This window comes from Lissotriton helveticus, chromosome 11 (assembly GCF_964261635.1).
Source record: "Lissotriton helveticus chromosome 11, aLisHel1.1, whole genome shotgun sequence".
Taxonomy (NCBI): Eukaryota; Metazoa; Chordata; class Amphibia; order Caudata; family Salamandridae; genus Lissotriton; species Lissotriton helveticus.
Genome location: NC_136072.1, coordinates 474,759,614 through 474,778,672, shown reverse-complemented (window position 1 = coordinate 474,778,672; position 19,059 = coordinate 474,759,614). Strand labels below are relative to the sequence as shown.

The window sequence follows — 19,059 nt, the reverse complement described above, 5'->3', positions numbered from 1 at the left end:
ATGAAGGAAACCGCTACCTAAAGGTTCATAACGACCTATGGGTACATATTTCATGCAATTTGAAAACTTATATAAAGCAAAAGGCAGCGTTATTAAACCGTGGATAAGCCACGTTGCAGCAGTGGCTTCAGCCACGGAAAAAGGCAAAGATTCTAACCTTTCAATATGTAACATAGAAAAGGAAGCATCACGCATTGAAAGTAAGCGTTGTTTGTCAGTCAAATTGAACGGTGCAAATAAAGAAGAAACGTTCATGTACCCCCAGGGAACTTTACCCATTTTTAGTGTTTGAAGGGTCCATGCAAACTGCATGATTGATCGTAATTGATTTTGACCATGGTATAATACTGACACTTCATCATGTACAATATCGACGACTGACGACACAATATTATCCAATGTGTAAATTCTAGAGGAAAGCACATTAATGCTATTGTCAACAACTGCAAGCACTTTCTCAAGATTTGCTTGATCAATAGCCCTAAGGCGTGTAGCAGCCTCAATCTGTGATAGCTTCCAAATTTCATTGTAAACCCCATATAACGACCTTTTCGACCTGCCACCAGCCGGGCCTTTAATGAAATCATTCAAGTCCACGTCTGCATTTAGTTTAGAAAGGTGATTCTTAACCGCAGGTAAAGTTGAATGTTTCAGCCAGTTTTGACACAATTTGCCTACAGAATACGAGGTGACAGTATGACCTAAGTCAAAACGGGGATCAGATCTAACAGTTTAAAAACCGTCAGTTAAATTCAAAAATCTATGTTGGCAAGAATCAGCACTACGGTGCCAAAGCAGCCAACCCTTAGGATTCACACTGGAAATGTTAAAGGAGGAATTAAGAAGTAGAGTCTGTAATTCTCTAATGGACAACTGAGTAAAATTACTCCAACCATCATATTCCTCCAACTCCGGGAAAGAAGGAGCGTTTAATTTTTTAGAAGTAGCCAATCCAAAGCATGTGGTCTGGGAAATTGTTTCATTCAGAAACAGCATATGATTCGGGATGAGACATGCACGGTGCAAAGCCTCAGTGCCTTGTACCTGCCAGGCCTTTGAACCCCAAACTGATTTAAGGTCTATTGTATCCTTCCATAACTCATAGCCTCCAGTAACTAATTGATCAAGGAAGGACTTCGAATACAACAATTTAGTATCGGTAAGTCTAACCTTGGACATTGGCATTTTTCGAAACTTAAAATAAAAGGACTCGGGATTGGACTGATTAAAGTCAGAGAAGTAAGTATACTTTCTCAGAAATGTTTCAGAACTCCCCTGATGAGGCGCTGGGCAATGTTCCCACTGAGTAAAGTTAACAGTATCCCTTCTGGATGATGTTTTGTGTAAGAAGTGATTGCCATAATGTTGGTAACAGAATAATTCACCATAATTAGCAGATTCTAAATATAAATCCTCAGCATCAAATGCAGCATAGTATTGCAAATCAGAAAATAAACTTTCTACAGCATTGACGTCCCAGTCATCAGAACGAATGTTTTGTTTCACCACATCCCCCATATTCACTCTAAGTACATTAGGGACATTAACGACTTCCGTTGGGCCATGAATCTGAAACCGAACTGCATCCCACACGATTCCATCAAGGACAGGCCATGCTGTGATGTTAACCAAAGTCAAGTCTCTTTTAAATCTGTGTGTAGAATGGGACGAGGAAAGCGGGGCCAAAGTTCCATTCAGATGAGTAATGCAAGTTCTCTCCTCGACATAGTGTCCATTCATGATTCGAAAAAAATAAAACACAAAACTAATTGACATAAAAAGGTAAACTGAAAAAAGGACCAGCCAAATGTATGTCCAAGGGGGTATCAAAAAATGTTTTTTAAACAGGCTAGCATAAACTGCAATTCGAGAGGGTTTCTTCGAGGCAAGGGAAGCAGAGTCAAATGAAAATCTGGATTCCGTGGCTAAACGAGCTTGCAGGTCAGGCATGGACAAATCAGTGGGGTAGGTATAGTCTATCTCATCAATGTTAGTTCCGGGTAAATTAATTAATAACGGACTGGAAACAGCAGGTAATTCGATGGCCACTTCAGGTTCAAAATTAGAAGCAGTGGGCATAACTGAATTTCTCACAATGGAAGGACAGGAAACAGCCGGTGTCATGCTAAGAAGAATCGGCCACTCTGTGTATCTTGACATTGTCAATTGAAATAAACCTGTTTTCCTTACGACCAGGAAGTGGTGGTAAAATGACTGTTCTTGTGCCCTTCACTCCAAGGACAGGAACCGGAGCTCGATAGGAAGGACCAAATTCTTTCTTGTTATCGATCTTCTCTCGAACCAGTTCGCCAACTTGGGGTAGCCAGCCAACTACCGGGATCTGCAACGCATCATCCGACGTGGAGGGCAAATGTTCCTTTGCAAGACTGTCTCTGGTCTTTTGTAGATTCTGTAAAACATTGCAATGTTCATCTGCGTCAAAGCTAGTGGCGCGAACCACACAGTCTAGACCGTCAAGGTCAGGGACGTACATCTTGATGCCAAAGAGCATTTCGTATGGGGTCCGCCCACCCAGAGACCTTCTAGGGAGATTATTAAGAGCACGCTGCACGCCATAGAGGTGAGCCAGCCAGTTTCTGCCAGTCCTATAACTCGGGCTGTCAAAGATTGCTTTAAATCACGGTTCATTCGCTCAACTACACTGTTACCCTCAGGTCTGTAGGGAGACGAAAACTTGACTTGGACCCCCAACGAAGTCATGGCTTCCTTATACGCCTTAGAGGCGAAAGCCGGACCCTGATCCGAATGGAAGGTACCACAGGCAAAAATCCCTATAAAGATACGCAAATCTCTAATGACAGTCCGTGACCCAGCGCTGCGATGTGGCCATACCCACACAAAGCGTGTGCATGAGTCAACTGCTACTAAGATGTACTTATACGCAGTATCAGATGAAAAAGGACCGCAGTGATCTAAATAAACACAACCTAGTGGTTTATTAGAAATGTACAACTGAGTCTGTGGCGGACGCGTAGCAGTTGAAGGTTTAATCTGCTGGCATATGTCACAATGAAGGACATAATCACGCGTCTGTTTGTACAGTCCCCGCCACCAGAAACGTTGTTGTAATTGAGCTACAGTGGCCGAGACGCCCGCATGCGCAGACGCCACACCTTCATGTGCCGCTGTAATCAAGTCTGCTCTGCGATCCGAGTTGGGAATCAGCCGTTCCCCAACGTCAGGAATTGTCACAAAAGGAACCTTTTCGGGACTTAAGTGGTATTTGTACTTCGAAGGGAATCCCGCAGGATGTTTACTTCCCTTCTCAGAGGCAGCAACTGCCGCCAAGATGTCGCTATCAATCTTGGTTTTCGATCTAGTAACCGCTGCAACTAAGTATGTAGATACCGCTGATTTCGCCGCTTCATCAGCAAGCGAATTGCCAACAGCGTGTACTCCCACGCGCTGATGACCGAGAGTATGAATCACATAAACGAGTGGCAACATAGCCTTATGCTCTGCCACTCGAACCCAGATCATTTTATGTTTTATTGTGCTACCCTTGGAATCATGAAAATCATTTTGAATCCAAAAGAACAAGTTCTCATTGTAAGACTGGACACAGTAGTAAGAATCACTTACAATCAGAGTAGTAACACTTGGATCTGCGTACTCCAACGCTAGTAAAAGAGCACGAAGCTCAGCCAATTGTGCAGTGCAATCGCCCAGGGGCAACGTGTGTACCTCCCTGGAAATGAATTCATCGTTCAACATAGCACCAACCACAATAGCGCATGCGGAAACGTAGGCATGTTTAGAGCCATGCGCAACCTGCGCCGACCCATCAGTGTAAATGATGCAATGGAAGTCCTCCAAAGGTCGCATAGCCAGAGGAGCAGGATGAACGAACTCATACTGCAAGTACTCTTGCGACCGTAAAGAGGCGTCAAAAATAAACGTGACATCCGTGGACGTCAATGACGCTGCCCATTGAATCCACCGTGGGTGCAAAGCTTTAGAATTTGGTACACTGGCTTTCGTGACTGCCTCCAAATGAGGACAGGGTGTTACCACTAACATGCGCTTCCCCTGTGACAGAGCTCGTTCTTTAAGAATCGCCATCTGTACAGCAGTTAAAACCTTTTCCACAGTGGGAAATCGCAATTCAGCCGAAGTGTACAAGTGTGACTTGTAAGCAATAGGTACTGTGTCTCCTTCATTAAAAGTGAGGTACGTGAAACCCACTGTCCCAGGAATGATTCTTATTACCAGGTTGGTGTGGTTATCACGAGTCAGTAAATATTTAGAAGCGAGCAGATCAGCCTGCAAGGATTGCAAAATGGCTGAATGCTCAGGCAGCCAGCATGATTTTGAGAAAGTAGGTTGTATTAATGCATACAACGGCTTGATACGCTGGGCATATTCCGGAATGTATGTCCTTCCGAAATTCAAAAAGCCCAGTAAAGATTGTAATTTTTTCAGTGTTGTAGGAGCGCGCAATTGTGCGCACTTCTCTAAGAAGTGAGGAGCCAAACCTCTACCTTCATTGTTGAGCTCATAGCCCAAAAACAACACTGTGTGTTCAGCAATGTGCGATTTTGCAAAGTTAAATTTGTAACCCATGTCAGCGAAGTTACAAATAACAGAATTTACACGACACAGATGCTCCCAAATATCGTCGTCTGTGAGATATATGTCATCCACATACGAAAAAGCATCAGGGTCGAGTGCCTCCAGAATAGAGACAATGCGAGCGGTAAATATACCAGGACTATCCTTATAGCCCATTGGAAGACGCCGGAATTGTTTTTGGACTCCAGCGCTCGTAAAACTGGTCCATTGGGAGCTAAAGCTGTCCAATCTGTGGGCATAAAAACCGTTGGATATGTCAAGCGTTGTCTTGAAACGCTTACGCACGAGACTATCCACAAGGGCAGAGCCGTGGGTATTCTGTACTGCACAGTTACGGCAATGCGAGTTTAAATGCCGGTAATCCAAAACCAAACGATATGATCCGTCAGGTTTGTTCACAGTAAAAAGGGGATTATTCATCGGTGACACACACGTTTCAATAACTCCCTGATATTCCAATTGTTCAAGGATTTCCGCGACGGAAGATTTTGCTTCACGCCTAATGGGATATTGAGGTTGAGGCTGCGGCTGAGACCGCAACGGAATTTCGTGGCAAGGCGACAATTTATCCCAACCACATTGGTTACGGTACAGAGCCGGCGCGAGAGCTCGAGCCCACTCTTCTGCAAAATGCTGCGCATGCTCTTTCGAGACAGTGTTCGCGAAACTGGGGAGGATCACCTCCTCCCCTCGCGGCGCCGCGAGCACAAAAGGTGGGGGCCAGTCAGCCTCCGAAAGTAAAATATCATATGTAGAAGACAGATTTTCCCAAAATACACCTTTAACGGTACGCTGTATGTCACCTTCAATTAACAGGACAATTTCATAAAGTCTTTCAGGGGGAGCAAGTCTCGTATCCGCTGTTTCTATCACAACGTAGACATCAGTCGCTGTCACCCTCAGTAGAGGACGCAGCGCCTCTCTGACTATGGTTATCTCCGCCGCGCTGTCCAGCAAGGTCAGAGCCCACGTCAGATTCCGAAGCCGCGTTCTCACTATCTGTGGCAAACTGCGGTCTCTTAAGCGTAGAATCCTCCTGCTTCCATGCGCCTTCTGTCTGGCGGGGCTGGCCACGTCCCTGTTGGCCACCACGTCCCCGTCCGCCTCCTCCTCCACCGGTCTTCTGGGCCGATGAGTCCTGAAAGGAACGAGGAGAGCGTTGATCAGAAACCTGAAATCGATCAGGTGATTTAATCATCGGGCGATCGCGCAAATCATAAACTTTCTCAGCTGGCGCAGGGACTTGTGTTGCAGGATAAGATTCCTGTGTTTGCTGCTGTTGCTTCCCCTGTTTCTGTTTCTGAGGCCAATTTTGTTTTTTGGACTTTGGTTGTACATCTGCCGTAGCAGATTGCACTTGTGGTTGTTTCTTCTCCTTAACCGCGAAGTACTTTAAACCCTTACTTGTGCGACCGATAGTTTTATAAGCGGCCACCACAATCTTCGCCAACTGGCGGGGCTTTTCGGCATCGGGTAACGCTGCCAGTGCATTAAAAACCTGGAAGTTCACAGCATCTCCCTTGATGTTGGAGAGTATGAGATCACTTACAATCTCAAAAGAACCACACAGGCGCATACCCAATTCAACCGCTGCCTCAGGACCGTGATCATCCTGAACACGTTTTATGATCGTAGGCAGTACAGCCATAGATGGGGTGCCGAAACACCTCGCATAAACAGCCGCAAAAGTCTTACCCCAACTTTCACAGTCAACGAGCTCGGGAGTGATATCCTTAGGTAAAGTTATCGTCAACATTCTATGTTTGTCAGCAGGAGAAGAATTGGGAAACACGGCTTCCAGTTGGTCAAATTTCTCGGCCAGCCAAAAAGGAAAATCATCTTTATTTTCAGGGCGTTGACCAAAAACCGAATTTACCATAACTGGATTGAGCCGTAAACCACCACATTCCGTTTGAGCGGCCGGACCCCCCGGGGGACCACCCGGGAGATGACGACCTATGTATTGCACTGGTGCTCGAATCACAGAAATAGATACAACATGTAACCTGCGAATTTCCTGCAGGGTACAAGCGCCGTGATTCGGGTGCGGGGTAAAACCACCCAACGCAGGCCAGTTAGTACCTGGAATCGAGAGTGGACCTAACCTCGCAGCGGACAAAGAGTGGGGGAGGGCGCCATCAAACCAAACTCGATGCTGCCAATGATCAATAGGTATTTCCAGTGCCCTGTACGGTGTATATTCAGCCGGGACAGCCGAGGCGGTGTAGGAGTGGAACAAACCAGAAGTTGCGTCCACTGCCGGAAACGTAACCCAAGAGTAAAACAACTCGTAAGGGAACGCCGGATCTGCACACACCACGAAAATCACAGCCATCCCATCCACCGGGACTTGGTACGTCTGAAGATGGTTGCGCACCGCCACGCGACTATGCTGCGCAATGGCCACCGCCGCCATGACAACACTGGAAACAAGAAAATACAAAGAATACTTTGTAGCACAACTGGGTAGTAATTCAAAGAAACCGTTTAAGAAAGAATCAAGCTTGAATAAGACCTATTTCAAAAAATAGGTAGGTTTCACCGAGACCCCGCTTTCCGGAAACGGAGGTGAAGGGGTTAAGGTACGAACGATATACTACTCGAGTGTCATGATATAAGACCACCGAAACCGTTGGGCGCCATGTCGCAGGGTTTCTGTTCTCACACAGAACTGTGCACAGAGGAGTGGAACCTCGGCTAATTAGGGTGACCCAAAACACACCTTAGTACCCCACTCACCCCTTACCGAGCTAGCTACAGTGTCTCATTGGACATATCAAACTCCCAATGTTTAGACAAACCAGAACATGAACTTACTGTACCTCAGGGTACGTGGAACTCATGAACACTCTTTCGTTATGTTATCATTACAAACCAGAACATGGAGTAAAGAAGACACATGTGCATTTGAAATGTTTATTTACTAATGCCGTCTTCTCAGGCGCAGTATCTTAGATAATACAAGTATACTTATTATCAGTAGCAAAATTACCAGCATAGTTACTAAGACATAAAAGGCGAATGGTGACAGCATGTCAACATACTGTAATGAATAAGAGTTAACAACACTTATATCTCACCCTCCCTAACACATATATTATATTATTAGCTAAGAAGGTCTCTTTGGGTTGTTTTAGGGCGGGCCCATACCTTAGTGTCCTAGCATGAAGGAATCACATCAGCATACACCAGCTCTCTCTGCATGAGCACCGCATCAAGTGTGTCTATGTGCCTCGTGCAAAGCAATATCAATCCCGCCTGAAGCCCGAGTTGGCAAAGGCTGCACTTGTGTTATGACTAAGAAGGCGTGGAGATCAGACCTCATAACAATTCCATATCGTGTTGTTCCTGAAACTTCAGCACTCTTCGTGCAGACATAGTTTTTTAAGCAAAGCTGATATCAGAGCAATAACATATTATTCTCACATACACCACGGCAAACTACTAGGTTGAAAGCTAAGTCAACAATTAAGTGTCGTGTGCAGAAGTTGCAAGAAAGAAAAATGGCGTTTAAACCTCAAATGTACCTATGCTAACTTAACACGATATAAGGATATACAGGAGCTATATGACAGTACAAACACCAGTGGCGTGCACCACTCCAGCCGCCCCTGCACACACTACACCCCTGCCACAAATCGTGCGAACTAGGCATGGGGCTGCTCCGTCTGCACACAGGGCACTACCACCTTAGTTGTCCATTGCATACACTGCACATTGCCACTAGTCCTTCGACCTAGGTATGGGACAGCCGCGGCGCATGCAACACACTCGGCTTCTGCACACTGGGTTTCTCTCAGCAGTTTCTCTCAGCTCTGTTCAGAGGGTGCAGCTGACTGTACATTCAGTACTGTGCCTGTTGTTGTGTGAGTATGTGTATGTTTGAATATGTGTGCCTCTGTGTTGTATACATGCTTAGCTCTGCTTGTGAAAAAGTGGGTCAGTGCCTGTGTGTTTGAGGTGTACTGTCTGTGTGTCAGTGCCTGCATACCTGCAAGGGTTTTTATATGTCTCTGCGTGTTTACATGCATATCAGTATTCACATGTTCATTTAATGTGATATTTATGTAACATGTTGTGTGTTCTTAGGATGGAATCAGATCGGACTCTACAACTAAGCACAAGTGAGTGTGTGTGCTAGGCTGGTGTGTCTTGCCTTCCTCTCTCTGGACTCTGCTTTTTTGTGAGGGCTGCTTCTCCTGGCGGGATGCAAACCTCCTGGGTTCCCGTAATGCCCTGCTACAGAGAGAGCGGCCTCACAAACGAGCGTCCAGCTTTTACTGACCTCTGAGCAAGCGGCTCGGGTACATCCATATTGAGCGGGAACTGCAGAGGCCCAATAAAAATACCTTCTAAGGTGGAAGGAAATGAAAGTTCAGACTTGTGTCCAGCAGATGCTGTTGTCCATCATGTTCACTAGTTTTACACCCCCCCCCACACCACCCAATTAGCTGCTGTTATCAGGTGAGAGTGGTGAGGCAGTGGGGGGGGGTAATCCACATGTTGCTCTCATGCTGGTAAAACTATTACCCAGCGTTAGAACAGTGCCCGGATTGGCCTTAGCAGGCTAAGTTTGCTCTCCAACAGGGACTGGGAGCCTGTGCCTACTGTTCTCCACCCCTGGCATATCAGCTCGGGTTGGGGAGATGTCAATGCCAATAGCTCAAACTTTTCAAAAGGCGAACCCTTTGCATTGTAAATGCTTGTTTATTCACTCTGTACATGAATCACCTGGACGATATTTGGTTTGGGGAGAGATATGCCCTATGTGAGTAAACTACTGTTAGCAGCATTGCTGTATGCAAATGATGCTGTGCTCATCTTTAGAAGCATCCTGGGATTACAGTGACTCAAACTCATTTGTTGTTTGTGGATAATATAGACTTAAATACCAACATTAAAAAGCCATATGCTATGGTAATTAGCCCGAAGAGCACCAAATCTAGGGCTTTTTGTATTAAGGGTTGTCATATCAGAAGAGTGAAGTAAGTTGTTTTCCTACATAAGCAAATGAGTTGCTACCTCGCTGAACAGGTTCTTACTATTGAAGCCGCAGAGATTATTATTTGGAAGGGTGTTAAACTTGGCACCTTTTGGTGTGTTTCCCCTGTCTTTTTGCTTTTTGACCTCCTGGTTTTGACTCTGGTTTTGCTGGTTTAGTGTCTCTGCGCACTTTCTCACTGCTTTTTAGTGTTAAAGTGCAACTGCTCTTACTGTAAATTATGTTATGTATTGTTGTTTCCATTATTGGCATGTTTGATTATTGGTAAATCCCTAGTGAGGTGAACTGAGAGTGCCAGGGCCTGTAAATCAAATGCTACTAGTGGGCCTTCAACACTGATTGTGCCACCCACAGAAGTAGCCCGGTAAAGGTATCTCAGACCAGCAACTGCAGTGTATGCGCCCAGTTTTTTCTGCCATGTAGACTTGGCAAGTGCGCCCACTTGCCAAGCCCTAACCTTCCCTTTTATTACATGTAAATCACCTCCAAGGTAGGCCCAATGTACCCATATGGGCGGGGTGCATTGTATTTGAAAAGTAGAACATGCAATGGTGTGTGTGACATGTCCTGATAGTGAAGTAAAGTATTTAATTTTTCACTTTTGAAAGGCTATCTGTCTCATGGGATAAAATGGGAGATACTTGGTAACATCTTAAAAGTATAGCTTCCCATTGGGACAAGATAGAGGAATTGAGTTCAATATGCCTGAACTCAAAATGCAAAAATGCACCTTTTAATAAAGATGATTTTTGTGTTGTGTGTTTAAAAACAGCACTTTTAAAAAGTGGGTATTTTCCTGCTTAACCATCCTGTATGCCTCTGCTGGGTTGTGGGTTGACTGTCTGGCTTTGGAGTGACAGGGGCTGAGGGTGCACATTCGCTGTAGACAGCCACTGGGGGGCTTGAGGTGTGTCCTGGCTTTCCTGGGTGAGTCAGAGCTGGGCTTAATAGACCTGAGCTGCATTTAGAGTAGTGGGAGGAGATTTCCTTGCACCTGAATAGGCCTGCTCTGCCTTACACAATGTTGTCTCCACCTTCTGCCAGGAAGCTGGGCGAGAGAGGACAGAACTGGTTTGGACTAAGCACAGAGACTCTTTTGCCACAAGAGAACAAAGGGAAATGTGGTATAAATTTTGGGAACCTGATCCCAGAATGAATTCTAGAACTCTTTTGGACTCAGAAACCTGCCAAGAAGAAGAGCTGGAGAAGCTGTGAGGAGGAACTACCACTTTGCTGTCTGTTTTGCTGTGTTGGCCTGCAGTGGCTGGTTCTATCTTGGCAGAGAAAGGGTAGAACTGAACGTTCTGCAATTTCTTTATTTTAGTTTCTCCAAGGGCTTAAGGTAGAGCTTGCCCCCTGTTCAAGAAGTCTCAGGAACACCAAAGACTTCACTTTCCTCTGGGTACTGTCTCTGGGACCGCGTGTCTCAGTTGCCACAGAGGGAAATCGCAACCTGACGCGGCCACCATAACCGCCGGCGGTTCTGTGACCTGAAGGCACCACAGAGGGCACTGCCGCATTTCGCATCACAATCCTGGTCTCATCGATGACAACCACCACTGTGCCGCGGCTTGCACCGTGTTCTGTGGTCACCGCACTCTGCACCGCCTTGCTTCACTCCACTGCCCTGATCTCACCGACGCTGCCAGCTAACATCGCAGCAGTGGTCTGCACCGTAGTCTGGTGGCACCACTCATAAGCTACTCAAAGCACTGCCCCATCCCACACCACAGCTGTGAATCACCGACGCCAGTCCCATTGACCGCCAATCTTTGACTGACGCCACAGCTTGCACCGTGACAGTCAGCACTGCAACGATCACCACTTCGCAGCGCAGCCCTAGTCTCATCGACGCCGCTGGACGACCGCCACCAATCCAATCCAATCCGCTTCACACCGCAGCCTCGACGACTGCTGTTGCCGGCCCACACCACAGCGGTCGGCCAGAACAAAATGTACAATTCACAAGTCTTCCAACACCGACGCTGGTCCCCACTGACGCGGTCGACTAAAACTGTTGGATTTGGTTGTTTTCAGCACTACAGAGCACCGGACGGAGCTACCGACTTCAATGAACTGCATTTTTAAGGTTATACTTGCAAAGTGCAGATTTTGATTTTTGTATGTTGGATTTTTATTGTTTTGGTCTTGTTTTATCACGATAAATATTGGATATTTTTCTAAACTGGTGTGGTGTCCTTTTGTCGTGTTTTCTCTGTATTACTGTATGTTATGTGAAAATGCTTTACACACTGCCTCTGAGATAAGCCTGACTGCTCGTGCCAATCTAGCAAGGGGGTAAGCATGGGTTATATCAGTTGTGTATCCCTCTTATCCTGATAAGGAAGAAGAGTCCCTACTTAGACAGGGTACCAACCTGCCAACTAGAGACCCCCATTTCCAAAAAAGGGCAATTCATTGTGAATTTTATTTTGCAAGACTACTAGGTTATAAAACTATAGATGCCATGATTAGTCTACATGGTAAAGTGCATCTTGATTGCCTCTTATGAGTATAATATCTGGGGATATGTTGTTGCACTATCACTTCAGACAAAGGAGAACAAATTTATGAAATGTTTTCTATCCTTGCCACACAGTGTTGACTCAGAGGTGGTACATGTACAGCTGGGTATGAGTTATATCTCTGAAATGTTACAGCTGCCACCACGGTTGTTACGGCTCAATGTGCGGCTCACATCTGAAATGAAGCTTAATCAACTTATTTTGGGGAATTGTCTCAGCCTTGACCATGCTATGTTGATACCTTGGTTGAAATTTATAGCGATCATTTTTTGAAGTTTAGGTCATCCTGAGTTATTCAATCAATCATGTAAGATCACCAGGGCTGCCGTTGCTTGGATGTGAAAAGCCTTTTAGCTTTGAAAATGTACTGAATGAGAAGCAAGGACCATGGCAAAATCTTTGTGCAGACAATTTATTATGCTAAAATCTACTTTCATAATTCAGACATATTTTTGTTATGTAATGTCTATCAAAGATACCCATTGACAAGGTTTAGAATGAATCGCTTCCATAATGTGTTTGTAATACCAAAGGGTTGGGTAAAAGACTCTGATATTGGCCTCTGCTCGTGTGACAAAAGTTTCTTGACAAAAGCAAAAGGAACAAATGATGGACGGAATGCTGAACAATGCAAACATTCACCCCCAGTCACAAGGATATTGGTTTAATCCATCATACTTTTGCTCACCATGACACCCCAGTTTGGACTCAGCCATATGCCCATCAGCCTTGACCCTGTTCCTCATTGGAACAGTCCAGCCCGAACTTCCAAGCCCGGTCCTCCCTGGACCAGAAACAAGCACCTTGAGACCAGTTTTGGGGCATCGCCCCTCATCAGCCAAGCTAGCTTGAATCCAGTGGCGCAGTGAGCATGGGACCCATGTCTGGGCATACCCTTCCCGCTTAGGGCAGCAAAAGGAACAAATGATGGACAGAATGCTGAACAATGCAAAAATTCACCCCCAGTCACAAGGATCTGGGTTTAATCCATCATTCTTTTGATCACCACGCCACTCAAGTTTGGACCCATCCATAAGCAAATGAGTCCTGGTATGCTTGTTTCTGGTGCGGGGAGGACCAGGGTTGGCAGTTCGGGTTGGGCTGTTCCCAAGAGGAACAGGGTCAAGAGTGATTTGCATATAGCTGGGTTCAAACTGGGGTGGCATAGTGAGCAAAAGAATGATGGATTAAACTCAGATACTTGTGACTGGGGGTGAATTTTTGCATTGTTCAAAATTCTGTCCATCATTTGTTCTTTTCGCTTTTGTCGCCCTAAGTGGGAAGGGTATGCCCAGACGTGGGTCCCGTGTTCACTGCACCACTGGATTCAAGCTAACCTGGCTGATGGGGGGGGTAATGCCCCGAAACCGGTCCCAAGATGCCTGGTTCCGGTCCAGGGAGAACTTGGCTTGGCAGTTCGAGCTGGACTGTTCCCATGAGGAACAAGGTCAAGACTGAGTTGCATATGGCTGGGTCCAAACCGGGATGTCGTGGTAAGCAAACGAACAATGGATTAAACCCAGATCCTTGTGAGGCAGGGTGAATGTTTGCATTGTTCAGCATTCCATCCATCATTTGTTCCTTTTGCTAATGTTTCTTGACAAGGCACAATGCACTTTACTATGTTTGTACTATGTACAACAGTTTGAGGAATAATTGTATTTTTCCTTCACTCAAGAAGCTGAATTTTAAACAGTTTAGACCTGCACTTTTGTATCTACAGCTTTTACCAGATGTTAAGGTTTGTGATTTTTTTACCTTGTTTTCCCGTGGGAGCAGTTAGAGAAAGGAGTCTTAGAGGATGTGATTGAAATGTTACTGACTTTTTTTATTGGATTTTGTTTGGTTTGTATTTATTAAACTGAATAAATGCTAATGACGACCCATTCACAATAGGAAACAATCTATGCCTCATTAGTAGGGTATGTAACTTTTTTCTTCTCACTCCTAGATAAAAATGATATAGAAGGAAAATAAAGGGCCAGGTGAAATTGCATTTTCTAAACTGCCAGTATTAACCTATGGCTGCATGGCCAGTTTAGGTGAAATTATGTTAAGAAAATACACACTGTTGTCCAACTATTTTTGGGAGCAGTAGAACTGCCAGGGCTCGAAGCACAGCAAGAAACTAACTGAATATTAACTATGAGCAGGGCTACTGAAATTATGTGATTGTAGGCCTGCAGCATTTTCTGCATTATGTTTGGGTTGCCACATAATCACCAATCTGCTACATAATCTGCAGATTTTAACAAAAAAACTGTTTCTAGCTGAAAAGGTTCAAAGGTACTAAAAACATAGAGGCAGATTTACAAGCCCCGAACAGCACATTTGCGCCGCCGTTGCTGCACTTTTGTGACGTAGCGGCGGCGCAAAGCTAGCGTCATGCTGTGGGGTATTTACAACGTGACGCATCTAGGGAGATGCGTCATGTTGTAAAGCCCTGCGCCACATGTGGGTGTTCCAACACAGGGGGGGGGGTTTACGGCGCAGGATCGCCTCCGAAAAGTGGCTGAGTGAAATCTACAAGATTTCACTATGTCACTTGTACGGCCACGCTGCGTCGAAACCCTGCGCCTGCTTAAAGCAGGCGTAAGGATTGACGCAGCATGTTGGGGCACCCCGAGCCTTCCTAGAGTTACGTTGCGCTTGCGACGCGGCTCCAGCAATGCGCCGCCTTTCCGCCGGGGGATGCGACACGCATCTGCCCATGTGTGCGCCACGGTGGGCTGCATTGTAAATTGTTAATGCGGCGCATCAGTGGTGGCGCACGGGTGGGCAGATGCGTCGCAACTCTTCTGGCGCATCCCTGCTGATTAGCAGAGATGCGCCAGAAGTAGTAAATCTGCCCCTTAGTGTTCGTGTCCAATGGAAGGCCCTTCGCAAAGGTTTACAAAAACAATGGAGAGAGCAAGGGTTATGTTCACCAGAGTGAACGGGGAGTCCTCCTGTACCCCTGGATACAATAATAGAAAAAAACAAAGATGAAGGAGTACCACCAGTGGGAATTCACAAGTCACTGTGTTGGTGGATGGTTTTCACAAAATAGAGGAAAACTCTTTTTCTTAAAAACCCCTCACTCATCACCTAGTGATGACATGCTTCATCATCGGGGTCCACCCTAATGACCTAGCGTCATCAGGGTGTGCTTCAACACCTGATTACAGTGGAGCAGGTTTGTGAGTGGTGGTGTGTGAAAAATGAAAAAAATCAGTGAGTTAAAAATTGTCCTGGTTTGAACTTGTAAAATAAAGAATTTTTATTGGCAAGCAACTGGACAATATTAAAAATAGTGGCGAGATAAAATAGGGCAACAATGAACCCGTGTATCTCTATAATTAATAGGGTCTAAGTGTTGGGTCTAGGTCTACATGTTTCAACCTTAATGGTTAAGGTTAACCAGGTTTTCGTCAGGACCATACAACCACGTGGTGGACGGTCTGCGTCCCCTAAAAGACGCACCCAATCCTACCACATGGGACCACTGGATGGCGAAAATGCGCCCGTGGTGTAAGCTCGCTCCACACTGGGTGAGCTAAAAAATCAAAAAACCTGTAAAAGAAAATACCGACATTTGTCAAAGTATTGAACATATTTACAAGCCTGTAACGTAGTGCAGTGCTTCAACGTTGTGTCAGCATGCTGTCACACCCAGTTACATGGTGAATTCAGTGGTAACATCAAACTTCTAGCGTTACCAGTGTTGGACTCTACTCCAGCATACTTCTAGAGGAGGGAAGTGCAGGTGCGAAATGTGGGACAGTGTAAATTACCCACAACTTTCACACAGAGGGAATATCGTAATTTTCTCTATTCACAACTCACACGTGGTTCATAAAATGGTCACCGCGTGTTACATCCTCGCATACCGACTAGTTTGGTGCGAGACTATATCCAATTCGATCGTGCATGCATTGTCAAAGAGAAACTGTACAACACAAAGTGAGACACACACAACAAAGACACACGACAGACAGAAAGTATATATAACCAAGGCTCACTCTCAATGGAGTGTTCAGGGACTTCATGGGACGGGGGAGGTTACCCTCTTTAAAACGTATTCTGAAAGAGAGTGATATTTTTTAAGAGGTAGATAAATGCGGGTAAGGAATATCATCCAACTCGTGTCCTGGGCGCGTTCGTTTTTGGCGCTTGTTGAAAAAAGACACGCCCGCAGTGAAACGGGTACTTTTACTTACAGTTAGTTGCCGAGGTATTCAGTTTGTAACCTACTGCCTGCACCGCCCCGCTAGTACTGGGCTGGGTGAAGGCGCGAGTGAAATAGAGTGTCGGCGCTTCCGTGATGGGCGTGGTTGAGCCGCAGTCACGTGGGCGGAAGGCCGACAGGGATGCAAGGACGGTGGCCGCATAGCCTCAAATGGCAGCAGGGAATGTCAGAGATCGAATCTCGTGTAGGGTAGTAGGGTAAAGCCCAGGCTCGGAGGTACAATATTTCAAACTACAAAATTGTAAAATACTTAAGAGGTCATGAGGAGTATTTCAGATAATATATACAAAGACCTGAAAGGCTAATGAAATATTGGTGATCGCATCCTAGATAGCCATATCAAAGGGGGGTTCTGAGATAGAACTGGGGTGTATATTACCAGAGGACCCCACTGTTATGATTTAGGCGTGGTCATACTAACCAGAACGAACCATGACTTGATAAATTACAAGAGTGCTACAGTCATGTTTATGGACAACTCATTGGATGGTTAGGAGTAGGCTGAATATTACTCAAAGGGTAGGCTTACAGTATTGAGGCCCATGGGACATTATCATTCAGGCCCGTGATATGAGTGGAAAGTCGGTACACCCAACGTTGTTCTTTCTCATATAGGATCTTGTGAGAGTTGGGTCCATTTGGAATCTGCTCAATGACAGTCCACCTCATGTCATTAGGAGTGTGATTAGCATCAAGGAAATGGTCAGTCAACTTGGTGGCATTTTTTCTGCAGCGTATTGTGCTACGATGCTCGCAGATACGTTGTTTGACCCTTCTGGTCGTCATACCAACGTAGTTCTTTCCGCAGATGCATGTGATCATGTACACAACGTTGGTGCTATTACAATTCGTGTGTTTACGTTGTTCCCACACTCTGCCTTCTTCAAGATTCAGTGTTTTAGTGTTCTCTGTCAGATGGCACACACTGCACTCCCCACATTTATAGTGCCCAACAATTGGTGGCAAGTTCCACATTTCTGTAATGCTAGGGTTTGAGATGATCGTTGCATTCTTTGGTCTTGTGTTGACAAGGCTGTCTTTTAGACTTGGTGCTTTTTTATAAGAGAAGAGGGGTTTGTCCCATTTCAATGCGCCTGTGCTGAGGATCTGCCAATGCAATTTCGCTGTAGTCTCAGATATTGGCCATAAGGCAGGTTTTCTCTGAGAGGACGGGGATGAAAACTCTCGTACCTCAGTAGATTGTTCTTGGCAGTGGGCTTAAAATGTGTTTTGGTTGTTAATTCCTGCCCCTCTTTCTTAATTTCTATGTCCAGAAAGACCATCTGTCGATTGTACAAACTACCCCAACGCACCTCAGAGATACAAAAAACCTGCTGACACTCCTGAACAATGTACAAGTAGACGATGAAACCATGAGACTACGGCGAAATTGCAGCAAACTATCAGATTATAAACTTCAAGCTAAAGACCTCACGTGCAAACTGAAACAACGTGGGTATCCAAACAGAGTAATTGAGAAGTGCCAAAAAAGAGCAAGGAATCAGCCTCGTGATTCTCTACTTGAAGAAAACATGTCCCGGAATGATTCTATTCCCCTCACTTGTGTTACAACGTACAATTCCGTTTCAAACAATGTGAGCAAGAGCATCAAAAAACATTGGCAGATCCTCAGCACAGGCGCATTGAAATGGGACAAACCCCTCTTCTCTTATAAAAAAGCACCAAGTCTAAAAGACAGCCTTGTCAACACAAGACCAAAGAATGCAACGATCATCTCAAACCCTAGCATTACAGAAATGTGGAACTTGCCACCAATTGTTGGGCACTATAAATGTGGGGAGTGCAGTGTGTGCCATCTGACAGAGAACACTAAAACACTGAATCTTGAAGAAGGCAGAGTGTGGGAACAACGTAAACACACGAATTGTAATAGCACCAACGTTGTGTACATGATCACATGCATCTGCGGAAAGAACTACGTTGGTATGACGACCAGAAGGGTCAAACAACGTATCTGCGAGCATCGTAGCACAATACGCTGCAGAAAAAATGCCACCAAGTTGACTGACCATTTCCTTGATGCTAATCACACTCCTAATGACATGAGGTGGACTGTCATTGAGCAGATTCCAAATGGACCCAACTCTCACAAGATCCTATATGAGAAAGAACAACGTTGGGTGTACCGACTTTCCACTCATATCACGGGCCTGAATGATAATGTCCCATGGGCCTCAATACTGTAAGCCTACCCTTTGAGTAATATTCAGCCTACTCCTAACCATCCAATGAGTTGTCCATAAACATGACTGTAGCACTCTTGTAATTTATCAAGTCATGGTTCGTTCTGGTTAGTATGACCACGCCTAAATCATAACAGTGGGGTCCTCTGGTAATATACACCCCAGTTCTATCTCAGAACCCCCCTTTGATATGGCTATCTAGGATGCGATCACCAATATTTCATTAGCCTTTCAGGTCTTTGTATATATTATCTGAAATACTCCTCATGACCTCTTAAGTATTTTACAATTTTGTAGTTTGAAATATTGTACCTCCGAGCCTGGGCTTTACCCTACTACCCTACACGAGATTCGATCTCTGACATTCCCTGCTGCCATTTGAGGCTATGCGGCCACCGTCCTTGCATCCCTGTCGGCCTTCCGCCCACGTGACTGCGGCTCAACCACGCCCATCACGGAAGCGCCGACACTCTATTTCACTCGCGCCTTCACCCAGCCCAGTACTAG

General features: G+C 45.4%; 1 long non-coding RNA gene across 1 annotated transcript; it reads right to left on the bottom strand.

The window, feature by feature from the left end:
* Positions 1–15,551: 15,551 nt before the first annotated feature.
* LOC144791833 (uncharacterized) lies at positions 15,552–16,369 on the bottom strand. The gene is made up of 3 exons (XR_013602473.1): positions 16,320–16,369; positions 16,122–16,182; positions 15,552–15,672 (listed from the first exon to the last, which is right to left on the bottom strand). It is a non-coding gene; the product is annotated as an uncharacterized LOC144791833 (long non-coding RNA).
* Positions 16,370–19,059: the final 2,690 nt, after the last annotated feature.